The sequence below is a fragment of the Rhea americana genome, unplaced genomic scaffold (assembly GCF_003343005.1).
Source record: "Rhea americana isolate MKP2758 unplaced genomic scaffold, rheAme1 scaffold_77, whole genome shotgun sequence".
Classification (NCBI taxonomy): domain Eukaryota; kingdom Metazoa; phylum Chordata; class Aves; order Rheiformes; family Rheidae; genus Rhea; species Rhea americana.
Genome location: NW_028186945.1, coordinates 3,260,802 through 3,279,752, shown reverse-complemented (window position 1 = coordinate 3,279,752; position 18,951 = coordinate 3,260,802). Strand labels below are relative to the sequence as shown.

General features: G+C 38.3%; 1 long non-coding RNA gene across 2 annotated transcripts in view; it reads left to right on the top strand.

Moving 5' to 3' along the window:
* The window catches only part of LOC146585755 (uncharacterized), a 158,421-nt gene that overhangs the window by 16,148 nt on the left and 123,322 nt on the right, over nt 1–18,951 (top strand). The window contains exon 3 of one of the 2 annotated variants that reach the window (XR_014897951.1): nt 7,284–8,083. The exons of the other annotated variant lie outside the window; for it this stretch is intronic. This is a non-coding gene — a long non-coding RNA (uncharacterized LOC146585755). Of the gene's footprint in view, nt 1–7,283; nt 8,084–18,951 lie in introns of those variants that run through there. 2 annotated transcript variants of the gene reach the window in all.

Here is an 18,951-nt window from a genome sequence, read left to right as displayed (position 1 = left end):
GTTAGTTGAGGACTGGGAGCTAAAATGCCCTTTTCAAACATACACAAAATGAAATTCCAAGTCCACTGGCTTCTAGATGATGTTTTGTCATTGTCTTGTGTCCTGTCTTGCAATAATTCAGCATATCAAAAAGTGTGTATAAAATGCTGTGGAAGTGGGATGGGAGAAAAAAGCAGTACCATAGTGGGATATGATTGCTTTTCTCTTGTATTCAGTATTCTTGTAAAGGCAAGATGTGAAGGAAAGAGGGAGGAAAAAATGTCAAATGTTAAATATCTTGTCTTTAAGGGAACATAGACTTTGTCTATCTTGGCAGTAAAGTGTTACGCAACAATTCTTTTCTATGAAGGTGTTGGTTTGCAGGAATGTTTCCTTAGGAGGAGTAATTTTTTTCCAGCTTCATGGGTAAAAACCTTTGATTGAACAGATACCAGTAATTATGTAACTGAGAGCAAAATTATCCCACGTACATAGCTAAAGTGTAGAAGGCCTTTTCGTTCTATTTTTTTTGTTCTCAGTGACTCAAATTCTCTTTATATAACAGTTTCATTGCTTTTGTGCACAGTCCTAGAGTATAGCCAGCAGAAGATTGAGAGAATATAAAAGTGATTATGATTCATTGAAAAAATCCCATCTTTCATATGACCTTGCTCTCATAAAATCCTGAGGAAGGATAAAATGGAATGAATATTTACAAAGAGTAATATGACAAATAGAAGTCACTGTTCCACTTTTCTAATCAACTTTTTTAGCACAGTTTGTGGAGGTAGAGAACACCTGTCCTGGCATGTGTCCTATTTCAGCATATTTTGGAAAATTGCCACACTGTTGTTTTCATGACTCTGTGATGGCTTCTCTCATTGGCCGTTACCCATGTTTGGGTTATTTGAGTCAGATGCAATCTAACATGCACCATGTGTATCATGCGTATTTAGTAATTGAAACTAGGCTTACTGCAGTCTGAAAAGTGTATCCTCTGAGAGGTTTAACATACTGAGCATTTTGCATGGTGCATGACCCATGGATTCCACATGTGGTTCTCATCATCCGAGGTCCTGCCCTTCATGCCTCTCTCATTGCATACTTTGTCCATCCACACCATTGATCACAGCATATTTTCTTGAGAGCAGAGCAGTGATCAGTTTGTACCTGGTTTAAGCAGAGGATGTTAAATTGATCTTAATGCAAAGAAATCAGATGAACTGAAAATGAATTTGAAAGAAAATTCTTTCCTCACTGGATTTCTTTTGTGCTTTTGGAAGTGGGAGAAGAAAGAGAACACTGATTTTTTTTCCAAAATACTGTTGTGCTATCTGAGGTAATGCTTCTTTTTGTAAGCCACAGTCCCTCATGAGATCACACTTATCTTGATGAGCTGCTAGGATGTGTYACAAGAATCCCTGATTACAGTGCTGCAGAGAAAACTGAAGTCAGAGGGTATGAACATGCATGGCACCTATCAGATCAATTATGTTTGGCAGAGGTGAGAAAAGGAAGGATTCAGTTTAGCTCAGTTGGTTAGAGCATGGTGCTGCTAATGCCAAGGTCACAGGTTCAATTCCTGTATGGACTAGGTGATCTCCAGAGGTCCCTTCCAACCTTACCATTCTATGATTCTGTGAAAACTGACATATCTAACATTATGTTGAAAAATGTTATTAATTGAAAATCCAATTTTCTGTTGAAATTAAGTTTGGACAAAGGGAAAAAAACCCCACTTCCTACCAGTCACATCTGAAAGGCTCGCACACTGCTGATGGCAAAGTGTTTGGTTGCTACTTTTGTACAGATGGCTGCATAATAGTCACAGAAGGAATGATTCTAGGAGCCAGTTTTTCAAAATGTCATCTTCTACATATGTAAGTGCAAATGGGTCCCTGCATATGACTTTTGCATGCAAATGCTAGGCCTTGCATCAAGAGCAGATTAGCTGTGGGCTTTATACTACAGATGGACACATCTGATGTGAATGGCATATGTTCAAGCAAAAAACGGCTACAGACTCCTTTAAAAAGGTGGTCTCTGGGTTTGACTGTCTACCCTCAACAAGCAACACAGGGCTGCTGAGGTAACCAAGTTATTCCTACACCTTTCTGTGAAGAGTTTTTTCAGCCTCAGTGTTTGTTCTTATTACCCTGTTTTCCACAGATTTGGTACCCTTTGCTGAGCCCTTGCATTGCAGAAACCAAGACAGTTTTTTTAAATTAATATTGGAATGGGCTGTCAATATCTAGTGACTTACCTCTGCGAAAAGCTTTGCTGGAGGAAAATATGCTGAGTCCATATTAGGAGACTAGCTTATTTAAAAACATTCTGTGGTATCTTTATCTTTGTATCTGTCATTAGTGATGCATCTTTGTTTGGCTGGGAAGTTACCTTGTTTGTGTTTCTGGTTAAATATAGTTACTATGTGACGTAAGGTTTTTTTTCAGTCTACATATTGCTGAAAATAGATTTCTCACCAGAACAGCTAAGACGAAGAACTTCAGGCCAGATTCTCAGCAAGTCTAAACTGGCTCCACTGACTTCTATACAGAGTGTTCAGTCATACTCAGACTGAAAATGAACAGCTTCAGTGAGATGCGTAGTGATTTGGTATAGTGTTAAACTGCTAACAGGCTACTATATAAAGACATGTAACTACAAATGTGTTAACTGGACATGCATCAAATATCATAGTTGAAAGTTTTATCACTGCTTCACTGAATAGGAGAGAAGTAGTGAGGTTTCACTCTTACTTATTAGGAGTAGCAGTAGTTCTTCAAATAGCATCACTGGCATTTTTACATGACTGATTTTACTTAGTATTTATGTTTCAGTGTAAAATGCTACAACCTTTCCTCTGCCCAACACATCTCTTTCCATGCTTTCTTTCTGAATTTGATTCAATTTTTCAATGGAAGGCACAGAACATATCATTTTTGTCTTTACAGATATTTGTTGTTGGGCCAGGAACATTAAGGCAGGGCTAACAATGCTTTGATGTTCCTGGCCCTTTTTAGGTACTCAATTAATTGTGCCTTAGCAGTTCATTCGTCAGCTGTTTTGATACCAGTAATGTTAATACAGGTGAAATAAAGTTCATAGAAAGTATTGTGTTTCTGAAAAAACAGCTTAGCAAGTTTTATGCAAGTCCAGTCATGTGACATTGAGGCCCTTTTCATGACAAACTTGGTTTTCTAATTAGAGGTAGAGTTTGCAGTAAGAGATGAGCTATCCAGATATTATAGTATTTTATAGTTTGGCTAATGGGCCTTAAACATACTAGTTTGTTGGAGCAAGAGTTTAGATTTACAAATAATTAAGAACATACAAAATCCCCTATGAAGAAATAGAATTGAGTGCTTTCAGAAGGCTTGGAGCGTTCTTTTTTTTTTTCCAGTGAAAACTGTAGGGCTTAAACAAGGTGAGGGATGAAAGAAACATACTTCTGTGCCAAAGGAGAAGGACCAGCAGGCCCCAAATTGTAGACTGTGAGCAAAGTTTCCTAATGGTAATATTCCAACCAACCAACCGTAATACTATCAAGCTGGATGTAGCAACGGTTTAAAAACCTGTTTCTAAATGAAAGGGATGAGATGAACGTGTCTTGAATCTATTTGTAGGGAGTAGGATAGAAAGGACAAAAGGAATTTAGGCTAATTTATTAAGAATTGTTTATCCTGTCATTCAGTTTTTGTGGCCATCCATACAATGTATTGATGCACAGTGCATTTTGTAGCCATCACATAATCCTTGCTTAAAAGCATGCAAAGTAGTAGTGAAACTGGGCCAAATCTTTATTAATAAATAATTTTAAGTGCGAAAGACATGGACCAAAGAACTACTGCAGGAGAGTCAGTGTTCAGAAGTGAACGTCGTGTTTCGCTACGTAGTCACTTCCGATGATCTGGGATCTGCAGCGGAGTGCATCCTGTAACTCAGTTCTTAGCAACGGATAATAACATTCCTTTTCTGTCATTCTCCCTAAGGTCTTTCCCACCCCACATTTTATTGAACGTGCAAGACAAACCTCTGGCTTGAACAATGAAGGCATATCTCTCCTGCTTCAAAGCAAGAATTGGACTAGACAATCTCTTGAGATCCCTTGGCAAGCTCATTTTCAGTGATTATATTATTGCAGGCAACTGCCTGCAACACTGGACATACATACACTGTTCTTTAAGTGATGGAAGGGCAAAAGTACAATTAATGGAAATTCAAATCCTATCTAATTTTTATTCAGAAATTGCTCAGAAAGGCAAATACAGTTGGAAAGTAAATGGTTCCTGTCTCTGATTAATATCATTCCCTTGCCAAGGAAGTCATTTCTTGATATGGAGATGCTATTTCTTCTTTTTATAGTGCAGAACCTAGTTTAGTTCGCTTTCTCTGCCTTGTTAGTGATAGGTGATGGATGAATTGATAATTGATTTATTTTTGCAACTAAGTAGATTCACGACTTCTTTGTACTGTATTGTGGAATTATGCAGAAGATCTGAATTCTGTGCTGGGCATATAATTTCCAAGATAAAATTCATTTCAATTTGTTTATTCTATCTTTCAATTACAGAATATAAGTATCTTCTTGCAAAGAATCTACAAAAATGTAACTGTATCCAAGAACTGACAGCTATTTAGAAGGGACAACAAACTAACATGAATTGATGTTGAAGTCACCAAATGCCAGAATCAGATGCCAAAATGTCAAATGCTAAAATCAGATCRGATTTACTGGATGTTTAAGATATGTGGTAGACACAAATCATGCAGCATTCTGCAGACAGACATGTTCTTAGAGAGCGAAGGTTATTGCTCTTCTTTCCCATGCCATTGCTCCAGTACAGCAGCTCCAGGAACACGGTAGTCTCAGTGGCATTTCAGCGTGCATAGCCTTGCTATGTCCTGCTGAGTGTCAGGTTCCTTACAGACAGATCTTGAAATGACAGGTGTCCTAGATAAACTATTACCATCCAGATTTCCTGAATTCAAGTTCTGTGACTCACAGGTGGCTATAAATAGGTTCAGGACAGTTTCACAGTGTAGCACTTGTAGTAAGGTATAGAAGAATGACATTCTGAGATAAACATGACATACCTCCTGAAGAAAGGTAGATATGGAATATATAGATCTATAGGCTATTCTTTCAAAGAGCAGATATAATTTTCCTGTCACAATTCTTTAAATATGAGAAAGAAAAGAATGTTGACACGTGAAACCTTGAACTGAGCAAAATGAGCAGCTTTAAAGAGGTTATTTTTCCTTTGTTGGATAAGGATTTCTGCTGTTCTAATCTTTGGACTATAAACTGAGAGGCAAATGCAGATACCTGAGTTTTACAGTTGGTGCTGAGAGAAACTCAGGCATGGAAATGCGAGGCTGAAATTTAGACTGTACATCATTTTCTTTTGTTATATTTCCACTTTGACTTGAAAGTACAAAAACATCACATTTGGTTCTTGAAGTGTTAGAGAGATTTCACGACTGAGATGAGAGAGGAAACTGAGCCAAAATGTTCGGGTTCCTACTCGTACCAGCCTAACCCTCTACTAAGAGCAACTGCAGACTTGTCTGTTTCTTTGCCTTTCTCTCATTCATGTATATGTTGCTGCATCACGCCTCTAGTTACAAAGCAAACAGCACTCTCCTCTACGTGATAACTGTTTTTTCTTTAAGAGGCTATCACTCCTCATTCAGTGGCATGACTTTACAGGCCCTGTATTCACTCCCAAAACAGCCATCCCCTTCACATTTTTCTGTACTCCTGCAGCTCTTTGGAACTTGTTCCTGGGAGTGGAATGCAGACTAATAAAATTCCAGAGTATGTGAGGTTTATAAATAAATTAAAATACTCTCATCTGAAATACTTAGAAGGAGTTGGTATTTGCCTACACAGACCATAGGCATGCACAGATTATATAGCACTCACCATCTCTTTATGACATTGAGACTTCTTTAAATAGTCTATCCCTTCCTAGAATACATGCTAACACCGCTAGTATGAAACTTCTTCTATTCACAGCATGCACTGTTCTGCATTTTAGTAAACACTATTTGGAATCACATTTTCAGATGCTGGGTGGAGCCACGCGGGTGAGAAAATGCCTAGAGCAGACTTCAGCTTTTCCCGAAGAGTTTTACAAGCCTTTCTGGTAAAGAAGGAGTGTTATTTTCACTGCCCTATGTCCAGTTTTAGAAGTATTTTAGTAAAAAAAAGAACTAATCCTATCTAATCCTAAATTGTGTAGATCATGCAGTAGTGAAACAGGACTGCTGTTGCTCGTTTTCTAGTTGCAGTCCCACAAGCATTTCAGCCTTATCAGTTTATGGGTTTGGAAATGGAAGAAAAAGTTCAAACTGCAGATAGATTAATCAGCTGAATGATAAGCTGATTTTTAATACATTATAGGTGGGATAAATGCAAAGGCCCTGTCTTTCTGATAGAGAGGGTACTTGTTCATCCTAAATTTATGACAAAAGCTGTCTTTTCTTTTTTAAATCAGTTTTCTGTTTTAAATCAGTTGCTTTAAGTCAGAAACATTGAATGACCCATCTATTCAATCTGTTTTGTTTTCCTAAACATGATCATAGATTCTGACATATGAGGTCTTGGCGACACTACTGCAGAGCATAGGTAAGCCAGAATGAAGCCGCTGAATCTCTGAGAGTAGAGATCTGGACACCTGTCCCAGTGTATAGGTTACAATGCCAGACAGGTTATAAGATACAGAAAGATGTAGATTCCATGCTTTCTAACTCAGGCTTTGTGCACACACAGAGAGATTTTTTATTAGAAGAAGGCATTCACTGTAATCTGAATTGTTTAAAGCATCTTACTGTAYTTTGAAAGAATATAGGGCCTGCATTATATTTCAGCAGAAATGGAACTTCGCTGAATCTCGGCTCCCGCTATAGATTATATACAACATAATCTATTGCTGCCAATATTTCTTCCTGAGATTTGCTACTGTTTTTTAAGTAGACACTTCTCTGTTCAGATTTTTTTCTTTGGCTTTGAGCCCATCACCAGGAGTTCCATTTTCTTTCTGTAGCAGAAGACTGGCACAAACTACATTCAGCTTTCAGGACACGTAGCATGTGTGAATCCATCAAGCTTGTCAGGTGGGAGAATAGGGATTCAATAGGCTTAAATAGATGCTATAAATACTACTTACAAAAAGGCTGCTCATATTTTAAAAACTGWTTTGAAAAATGCCTATGCTTTGCTGGCACAAAAAAGTAGAATTAATCTAAATTAGAATTTCAAAGGAAAGTGGACTAATACCCATTCTTTTTTACAACAGAGCAACTGTAAATTTATGGAGTTTTCTCCACTAAAGGAACAGATGACAAAACAAGAGGTTCTAACCAACCAACTAGAAGATGGCTTTTTACAACTTGACTCTCCAATTGAGTTTGGAAGCTTTCCCAATGCAAGTATGATGGCCAGAGGCCAGAAGCACAGCTAATCAAGAGAGGTGGGAATCAGACTGTGGAATGCAATAAGACCAAAAAATTGTAAAATTTCACATGGAGTGAATTCTTAAACCTCAAAGTTTTTTTTTATTTTGTTTAATCACTGTGTTAATTTTGGTGTTATCAAAATGCCTCATTTCAATTTGGATTTTTTTAAAATAGAAAATAAGATGTTTAATCAGAAATCTGGTTGTTATACTAGAAAACTGCAAAACAATGAACTCCAAACAAAGCATTCTGCTTTCATTGAATTATCATGTTTTGACAGAGAAGTGTTCAGTTAGAAAATTCTCCATCTTTTCTAATAGCCACTATACTGATAGTCGTTTTCTCATCCATACGGTAAAAGCCAGAGGGCACAGTRTGGCTTCCTATTTAACATGTCTCCTTTTTTTCTGGATCAGGCAACTTGGAAGTCTTTGCATCAATAAATTATAAACAAGCTACAAAAGCAGAACTTCTTTCACTTCATCTTACCGATTGATTTCTACGTTAGCTGAGTAACTGTTGTAAGTCAATCTGTCTAAACTTTTGCAGGCTCATCCATCACAAAGCTATTACCCATATCGCTAACACAACAGCAAACTGGTGCAGAAGAGAAGTTGCCTCAACAACACCAAGCACTCGACTTCCCCCCGCAATGATTTTTGTAACAGTGAATCGCCCTGTGTAGCACCAGCTATCAAAAGCAATTGCTTCCAGAATGGTTTAGTTGTTCTACAACTTATATGTGTCTATCCCTCTCCAGTTCTGGGTCACTCTGGTAAAACCTGTTGATAAAGTATAAATAAGTGAAACTGTTTATAAAGGCAAGAGAGCTCCCATTATCTGAAAGGCACGATGCATTTATCTTCTGAAATTAATGGAAATGGTGCATAGAAAGTGTATATAAGCTGTATTGCTTGGGAAAAAAATTGTTCATTTGTRGGTAGAGCTCACAAATACAAATAAAGAAACTAGCACTGGAGAATGGAGATTGAGGGTCCAGTCCCCACCCACTGACGTCATTGGCAAACGTCCCATTGATGTTGGAGAGAGTACAGCCAGACACCATCCAGCACACTTTGTGTCATATTTAACTTTCCCAATTGAATGAGTAACAATGAATGGCTTGAGTCCGTGGTTTAGTCAGTTCTGAGGTAATGTGCAAAATTAGCTTGCTCCTCATGCGTGTCCTTACATAATTAAAGAACAGCTACATGAAATTCAGTTTCAGTGAACTCTATGGGGATTGGATCTACATTACCTGGCTAAATGGATGAATCTAGCTAAACATCATGATAGAAACCCTGGACTGCATGCAAATCCCTACAAAACTTCCTGCCATTTATATCGGTATATGGTACATACGTATTACTGCTCTGAAGCACTTTGAGACTCTTTCAAATCTTCCATTTGAACCAACAACTAAAGTTGCTCATTGCCTGAAAGAGAACAGGGTCTTAAGTTTTCAATTTTCAAAGATACAGACCACAAGAAGACCTAGTTTGAAGTTTCTTTTTCATATGGCTTTCACATGCTCTGCTTGTGTCTCTCACTTAAATTATATTTTTGGCAAATAACCATTCACTCAAGAAACTTCCCAAAGCTGTTAATAGAAAATATATTTTAAACTATCATAGATCTCAAATGCTTTTTTTCCACCTTCTATGACATTTCAAACTGATCTTCAATTATAAAATGAGACCAGCACCAAAATAAAATGTTGGTTATGCTTCTAAGCCAACATACCACTTTCTAGTCCTGCTTCCAAGTCTTTCAGTCATTTTTATTTATGTTGAAAGAGTTAACAGATCTCTAGTAACCCAGTACTGTCAGCTTCTCACTATTCCTTGTTTGCTCAGTGTAGTTCTTAATGCAGAATTGCAAAAGCAGCATGAATGATGCATCAGATCAGCCAGTCACATCCAAATGACATCTTGGTGATTTATTAATATAATTTATAATCAATATATATTCCTTAGTATTGTTTTCTTTGTAATAGCAGTAGTTACAGGATTTGGGGTGTTCTTTCTGTAAAACTCATTGGGATCTTTCCTGGGAAAGAAATACGACATTAGACTACTTGATGTAAGTGCAAACTGAATTTTGGAAATGCTCTGAACAATGTGATGAGGTTTATTGGCCATTAGAAATGCTTAGAATTTGTTTTAGCAGGGAACAAGATGACAACGTGAGAATTGTTCAGGCAGAAATGGATGGAATATAAAGTATTCTTCCTCACCTCATGTCATACATAAATTATTAACATTCCTAAAAATTTCTCTCTCCCTCAATCATCTTCTGTTAATGCAAGAAGACAGTTTTTTTTTTTTTTTTTTTTTTTTTTTTTTTCTAATGCCTTCACTTTATGCAGTCCACAGGAAAAGACTTAGCTGTTAGAGATCATGCCAGAGTTGATTCCAAGTACAGGAAACTTTCTTGCTTTGGAGAATGACTCAAGTTCCCCAACCTATTTTGTATTGCATAACGTTGACTCCAGTGCACAACTCAGTACACAATTCAGAAAGTAAAAAACCATACCCTAATCCCAAATTTCCAAGTAAGTTATAAATTAACCTTGCCTACTCAAGAAAAAAAAACTCAAGGGGAAAGGTTCATTGCTATTTCTTTACTGTCAGCAGACACTTAGTGACAAACACTTGCAGAAAGTGCATCATTTCCCCATGTCACCCCATATGTGGATGAGTGCTAACCCAGTATGGCTATCATTTACTTCAGTAACCCAGGTGACAGATCCACCTGGTAGAACAGAAGCCGCCTGTGGGGTCACACTTTTAAAGCTGGCAATGTGTCCAGCAGTATTTGCAAAGCAGAGTGGCAAAACCTCAACTGGAAGGCTCATCTAGTGTTAAAACTATTTTGACATTGCACAGAGTGAGGGCTTTTGTACTGAACATATTGATTAGAAACTGTTGCATGCTCAGGTCAGTGATTACGCTCGGTTCAGCTCCTCCTTTTATCAGGAAGTTATCTCAGTGCTGTTGAGCTGATAATACTAATCATACGTGAATTACAAGAGGTTAAAATGTGCCACTTTTCAAGGAGACAGTGTAGTTCAGCAAACAATTTGAGCTACAGAGCTAGGATCCAGCCTTCATTGAATGATTTCAGGTAGTCACTCCCTACCCTACAGCTCCTAACGATATGATTTACACTAAGTTCCTTCATCAGGTACTTTGACACATAGAACAAAAATTTATACAGAGAGCACTCAACTAGAGCTGGCCTCAAGTATATCCCCCAAAGTTAAAGCAATTCTGGATTCAATTGCTTCTGCTAGGTTTCCATTTGCTGTTTGACAGCATACTGCAGAAGGTCTGAAGCAGCACCCTCCTCCTCCGTTGCTGACACTGCTGTGGTCATGGTCTGCACTGCTCTGCAGCCCGGCACTGAAGGGTTCTTCTCGCGTGCCAGGCGTGATGGTATCCGAGTGGTGACATTTCTCATTTTGTGGGTTTCCTATCAACAGCCAGCAGTTGCCCACTGGCCTCAGCACRCACCTCGCTAGCAGTCAGCCACATGTCTCCAGTCTAACACTGCTGCTTATCTTCACTGGCAGCAACGGCAGCTGGTTTCCCAATACAGCTGCAATCAAATGGGTCGTTGATCAGGTAGTATAATCACAAATACGGCAGTTAATGGCTGACAGACAGTGCAGATGCTGCTGCCTTTTTCTTCCTTTGGTAGCGGTGACATTGGGTGAGCGATTGTTGCCCAAAAACCACGAACCCCAGCCTACAGCTCCATCCTGCTTTTCACGTTTCTTGCTGCTTCCCCAGAATTCACATTGGAGCCCAGCACCTGCCCTCTGAGTCATCTTTCTTCTGCCTACCTTTGCTCTTGTTCTGTGCTAATAATAGTTATCGCTTGACACCTTTCTCTCAGCTGTCCTTATTCTTTGAAAGCTTTCTCTAGGATTGAATATTTCTCTTAGTCTATCCTGTAAAAGGGAGTAAGTAGTTCCCCAAACAATCCAGTGTTTAAATAAGGATCACCAAAAGTCAGATGCAGAGATTAGATTTCTCACTTGGGTAAGATTTGTTTTTTTACTTTTGGTTTCACATAAATAATGGAGTCTTTCCCTACTGCCCTTCTGTCCAGGATCACAGCACACAGGCAGACTTTTAGGCCTGGCATCAGGGCCTTCATGGTCCTTCCTAGTCATTCAGCAAGATAATACAAAAAGTTTTGGTTCGTATTTTTCAGCTTTTGCCTGCTTTCTCCAGTTTACTCTATGAAATGGGCTCTGATCTTGTTCCTGTGTCTGTAGAAGCACTTGCTGAAGACTCCAGGAGGCTGTTGAAATTTTTGCTGGAGTCTTTGTTTAGCCGTAGTAAATTTAAAGCCTGAAATCCAGCCTAGGTAGGGAGTGAGTAAGAAGGACCTGTATATGTGGAGGTAGACAGAGGCCACATACTAGGCTTTTTATCTTTCATGAGGAGGTTGCACAGTGGTTCTGCTGTAATCATTCTGGACAGAACTGCAATAAAATCATAGTCCTGGCATTATTATAATATATTTTACAGGAATAGTTAGAAGTATTTGTCAATAACTGCATCTATACTTACATATTTGGGAACAATTTCCAGTTCAGGCCATGCTTCTCAGTGCTGTTTTAATCCCATACGAAGGCAAGAGCTGGACTTTCATGGGCAGAGCTCATCTCCTTCCTTCCTCTGTTTTTTATAACACATCTTAGGAGTTGCAYCATACTCCAGATAGGAGTTATGCCATGCTCCACATAGGTGTCAGCCTGTGGCATTTATCAAAGTTATCTTTCCCTTGTAATTTACTTTGTGGCATGGTATAGTTGAATGACAAGCATGACATATACCCTCCTTCTCGAGGTTGATACAAAGCTCGTTGAAGATACAATAGGACTTTCTTCCTAAGGAGTTTATCAGGTTACTACTTGCAATGATAGCATGACATGACTTGCCACAGACCAGTGCTACATGCTGGCTTAGAGCAAGTTACAGCCAATTAGTCAAATTCCTTCAGGAAGTTAAGATCTCTAATCTTTGCTTATTTCTCCATGGCTCAGGCAGAATGGAAGTTCATTTTTCTCCTGTTTTTAAGGAAGTGTCTTCTTCCCCACTCCCCTTAAGAAATCACCCCTAGAGGTTATCCTGTGCACCAAATCTAGTYACAGTCCACTAGCAACCTTCACTTTCTAGGGGAAATAAACCACCTGCATCTTGGAAGACCCACAGAATCCCCCCTGTGACAAAATACACTTGAAATATGAATACTATATGCTACCTCTATCTAATTGTGAACGTTATTGTCTTCCACCAATTTGGAAAAAGTGACAACATTCCAGAGTAACGATCCGAAAACTTTAAAAACATTTTCCTGTCTGTACGAATARAATCCGTTGTCTGTATTCCTGACTACCCAGTTCTCAGGAAGCCCCATTAAGATGAAAACAATCTCAAGGATATTTTGGTTCTAGAGAAAGGATAAAATGAAAAACTATAGAAACTCCATTATCATAGCATAAGATCAAACCCTATTCTTTGCATTTCATTGTGCTCCAAAAATGCATTACTGGATCTTCTCTTATCAGGAGCTTCTGCTCCTTCCCCTTTCTCTCCGCTCCAGGCTGTTTCCTAGGAGGCTAATGAACCCCAGATGACTGTGACCCTTCCYGATTGACCTTTGGCTCTTCAGGTGGTAGCTGTAAGACCTTTTACCCTAGTCATGCCCGGGCAATAGACCTTGTCACATGTAGTTAACTCATGGACCCTACACCATATTTGAAATCCTAACTTCAGATGACAGCATTAAAAACAACACTGCCAACAAATACTTTCAGCAATTGATCCATAGATCCACTTGTAATTAATATCTGTGCTCTTAAAATTCAAGAGTTTGATTACTCATAGAGTGAGAATGGAAAGGGTTGCAAACACACTGAGAAATTAGTTTGTGAGTTGTAATAATATATTGGTGGGAAAGGTTCCTGTTGTTCGTGCTGCACTAGGCATGGAATATCACAATATACTTCCTATATCACATAGGGTAACCATAATGTGCTGGAAGAGAGCTGWATCTATTTTGGTCATCCTTTGTGGTTGACAGCTCTCAAGATGACACCAAATTCTTCTTCTGATCTGAATTCCTATAGAGCTACTTCTTAAACATAGATTTGAGACATGTGAGAAGAGTTTCTCTTTAAGTGATATTGTCAGACAGCCTATGGAAGTTAGACTATGTGTAGCTCAGATTTGCCTCGTGGAATCAAATTCACTATGGGATTATCCAGAACCCGTAAATTGCAGGTGTTTGAGCTATGATGCATACATTCTATGAATACATATAGCCAGCCAACTTTCTTCACAGAGAGTGAAGGTTGACACATTTCTTGAATGAAAGCACTACCTGCAGAAAAACATATAGTCTTGAAAGTATTTCCAATTAATATTTTTAGAAATCAGAAATAGAATAAGAGATGCACTATCTGAGGAAACATGTTTGACCAAATCCTATAGCCTTTCAAAGGTCATCTGTGACAAATGATGGGAGGTGCACAAATCTGGAATTAAGTATGTTTTAGAGTAGGAAAGAGTTTCAACAAACTTGAAGTAAAAATTTTAGCTCAAAATATTCACCACATGAAAAATTACTTGGCAGCAATATGTGCTTGGTATGTACTTTGGGAGACATGATAGAAAATTTGACTCAAAAGTAGTGAGATTTCTAATGTAAGATGAGAATTATTAGAAAAGCTGTATTAGCGTAGAAAGCCTATACACACCATCATTAGTCACTAACAACCYGTTGATAACCAGAAATGGTTTAGAAGGACTCCAGGGGGATCTTAGCCTTTTAGTATTCCCAGTCAGTTCAGACCATGGTCCCATTATAGCGCAGTGCACAGTAGTTAGCAACATCTTTCCCAATTTGGTATCTGAATATTCTTAGCATAGCTTGAACAAGATGATTACAAAAGTAGCTGCTCTAACATACCACTGTGAGGTAAATGTTCCTTTCCTAGAGGATATCAAAAACTTCTCCACAGCATTAAGGGAAGCTATGTATTTTTAAGAAACAGCTGAATTAGTTTGGAAGATTAGAGAAGCAAATAGCACTGGCCAGTAAAGACCAAGCAATGGAATGAGATATGAAGGAACTTATTCAGAACTCAGGATCAATAGGAGCTGCTAACTGAGGGAAGTGAGAGGTAATAGATCTAAAAGGTTGTCTGAAAGGAAAATGTAATCACCCAAAAGAAAAGAAAGGGATGTGCAGTAACAAAAAGAAATTCAAATAATGCCTGGTTTTATGTTAGCATTTTTACCAGAGCTGTTTAGAAAAATGATCTTTTCCTTTTCTATTGGAAAACTTGAAATCAACAGTATGAAATCAACTCACAGGAAAATACCGATCTGGAAATCTTTTGGGGGGACACGTGGGGAAGTTTTCTTACTAGGAGGGCTGCAAAACTTGTTTGCCAGACAGATTTCTATCAGAAGTTTGCCAGTTTGCACACTTGTATGCTTGGCCACCCACCTGCAATGCAGCCTCTGGTTGGTACCCGTGGAAGAGCCCATCCTGTCCTCTGCCTTTGAGATGAGCAGTCCCGGAGTTCTCAGATAKGCTGAATAGCACATAAGAGCTGTGGTTGCTTGTGCTCTTGGTAGCATTTGAGCTCAAATGTCTGAAGTGAAACGCTGTCATGATTTCAAAATGAAATGTCACTGGAAWTTCCCCTTTCCAAGAAGCTTTGAAATTTCTGAAGATTTTTTTGGTCAAAGTGGAACATTTTTCTTTCCACATTTAGGAGTATCTCATGGAAAGGAAGTTCTTGTTTTTGCAGAGTCACAGAACAGCTGAGGTTGGAAGGAACCTCTGGGGATCATCTAGTCCAACCCCCACTCAAGCAGGGTCAGCTAGAGCATGTTAGACCGGATTGCTTCCAGGCAGGTTTTGAATATCTCCAAAGGAGGAGACTTCTCAATCTCTCTGGGCAACCTGATTTTCATCACCTGATTTTCATCAGTTCTATCTTTTTTACAACAGAATAGCCAACACTCCTCTGCTCACTTGCTTTAGCARTAAAGCATAGTTTTATCACAAGATAAACTTGGCAAGGTTAGCACTAGACTACAGGCCATGCTTGACTGCACATAGCTTGCCTTATGGTATGTTGTTTCCACTGTTTTTTACTTAACATGCATTAGTCATGTCAAATTAAAAACCTTCTTCCTGAATGTGAATACATAGCCATTGGCAAACAATTAACAAACACAATAAAAGACAGAGGCACCAAAATGAGGAAAAGGTGAGTTATTCGGGGTAAATGTAGATTAGGAAAAAAAATGCTTCTGAAAGGGTGCTATGATGGTTTATCTTAAGCTTGATAACTTCCTTTCCTAGATGTTTTTAAGCAAACTTAGAGAGCATAAAGTAAGGAGATGCTGAACCACTGCTTTTCTGGAAGGGAAGTGTGGAAGAGGGAAGTTAGAAGTATCATTGCCAAATCAGTAAAAAGCAAAAAACAGAMGACTTGCACGGATGTAAATGGTGAAATTTTAAATAAGAAAACAAAGCAAGTGAAATGCTAAGTAAACATTGTTATAGCTGGTAGTCCCCCCTAAATAGCAAGTCAGTCAGTCACACTAACCTATTTTTCCTGGACAGCAGAAAACTTTGAAAACTGTCATACTTCTGCGTGTTTAAGCCATGCAATCCATATCATAACATGACCTGATGAATATAACGAAACAATTACTCTTAAATGCATGACGGTTCCTGCTACATTATCACAAGGTTGTTTTCCTATTTGTCTACTGAAGATCTGGGAAAGTACCTATCATTTGAACTTTCTTCTGGTAAATTAGGCTTCTGAATTGGCACACCTRATACAAATTTTACTCAATGATATGTAAGGGAGTGAATCCCTGATCCTTCTTGGTTTATGGGTCGTAGTATTAAGCAATTAATGTTCTACAAGAAGTCGTGAATTTCACTGTGATATAAAATGTAGATCACAGCTGCAAAGACTTTTTATCTTCTCTGGCTGCAAAGAACATTAGAACCACAAACTGAAGGTCATAGATTAAAAACAAATTCTTCCTTCTTAAATGTAGAAGAAATCATAGGTCAATAGCTARATCAGGAGCCATTCAATGTCAGCCTATCTTCCTTGTTTGCCAAACAGTACCTTGGTACATTCATGAAGGAAAGAGGAATCTCTTTTACTAACATTCAGGCTTTGGCAAGCAGGTTATAGGCAATAYTGATGTTGTCCAGTCTTTTGACAGGGAATCACATCATTCTTCCATGATTCTGGACTCTCATTTGGAAGCAGATAAAAAGGTTGAAGTTACAACCATTTCTAATATTTTGTTGCTTTCAGTTTCAAGGACAACAAATCCAGTGTACACAGATGAAATAAGAATCACTGACTAATAAATGCTTTTGTTTGCTGTTGTTCTCAGCCACTGAGCACTCCTGTAGGACATCATTGCAAATATAGGCTCTGCGTCATATTATTGGCTTTCACGGCACGAGTGTAGGATTCCTCATAGTGTTAAAGCCTTTCACAGGCAATGTCTATGCTATAAATTTTGATGTGATTCCCAGCTGAATGGATGCTTTGAGTGGAGACAGACTGGCTGGAGCTAAAGTAGTTAGCTTTGATTTACCTCTTCTCTATTATTCAATCCTATTGAGAATTTTGAATAGTGATATCAAGGCATGTTGATTGGCTTCAGTTTATAGATTGAAATAAAAAATTATATTTAACTTTGGTCAATACCATGCAACATTATAATGGTATTAGTGGAATGAAGTAATGTGTAGTTTTGTAAGAGACAATAAAGTATGATGTTTGCAAATAAGTCCATTGACAGATTAGTTTTTCTTGTTAATCATTTAGTGTGTGTGTTTTGTGCAAGTCCACAAGTGGTTTCCAGTGATGGAGGATTACTTGTGAAAAGTCTCTGTGTGTGTCATTTCTTGACCACCATTTATATTTAATCTGATTTATAATGTTGGGTTTGCATATGTTAGGCATATCAGTGCAGTGCATCTCAGCTGGTGCTTTTCCTACTGCTAAAAATTCGTGCTTTCCAGAAATCAAGGAATATTCCTCCTTGATACATTTTATGAGCTGCATTAAGAATTTAGTTAGCTATTTGCAGACCTAGAATGAGTAAAGTAAAAGTGATCCATTTTCTAAAATCCTATTCTGTAACTTCAGATTCTTTCATTGATATTTAGGTGTTTTTGATATTTCTGCTGAGATGATAATGTGCATATTTATTGAGTCGAGTAGTTTCCTATTCTAATTAGCTAGCTAACTATTCTAACTATTTCTAATTAGCTCTAGCAAACTATCATTTCTCTTTTCTTCTTGAAGCAGCTGCTGACATATGGGTTACTTTTGAGATCATTATTAATGAGATTGATTAACAATTATCAGGTCATTAATCCTGTGCAAAGCCCTTCTGTTCTGTTACAAATCATAAGTGAATTTTAAGGGTTGTTAATAGTGACACTCATAAGTACTACAAAATAAAAAGGGCAATCACTGATGAGAAAAACAGAAAAATCAGTGGTCCAAAAATTGCCTGTTCCCTGCCACTGAGATTGCAACGGGCGACTAATTAACTATGCATGAATCTTGAGGAGCCATCTGAAGAGGAATGCCTGTCAACTGTTGCAGCTATAAGTTATAGTTCCCCAAATACATATTTTGTCCTCTGCATATTTGTCATGCTGTCTAGTGGCCCAAGGTTAAGCCAGAATTAGGTTATTTATATCCTAAATATTATTGTCATCCACGAACGCCAGAGTTAAACACAGTTAAACCGTATTTGGCAATTGCAATAGGCACYGTGCACTCAAAGGAAATTTCCAAGGGAAGAGTGCTATAGAGTTGAAGGGCTGAGTTGTATCAGCTGTTACCATGCAGCAAAGCAATGGTTAACACTGTGTATGTAATCTTGTTTMAAGTCTGTATATGCAGAAAACTGATAAAGTCTCACAGGTTTATCTGTTGTTATTGAGTACCAAGTCTTGCAGTGCTTGCTCAGGCAAAACTCCCAATGATTGAAAGGGGAGCTTGATCCCAAGTTCTCCGGCCCAGGCTTTACTTTTTACTCTCTATGYCCTAGGAAAGAACTAATGTAAACATAGAGCCACAATCCAGCCTCTAGGTTTTTAAGACACTATGGAAATCTAGAGTGCATGCAACATAAAGGAAACAGAATGAAGCTGTAATAGGGGATTTWGACTGTCCCACCTGTACTGAAACCTATCTAACGTGTTCAGATTGATACTTGGCTTTTTGTTCCAGATGCAGAAGATAGATATGAACAGGGAGAAGCTTTTAGACATCTGGAAGAGTATTGAACAGAGCAAAGTTTACCTTTCGGTAGCTCAGCTGGGAATGGGAATTCCCCTTTAAAAGGCTAGTGCTCAGAGTTTTAGATGATTTACTCTGGCTGGCTCAGTACTTTGGCTGTATGTAATGCCARTTAA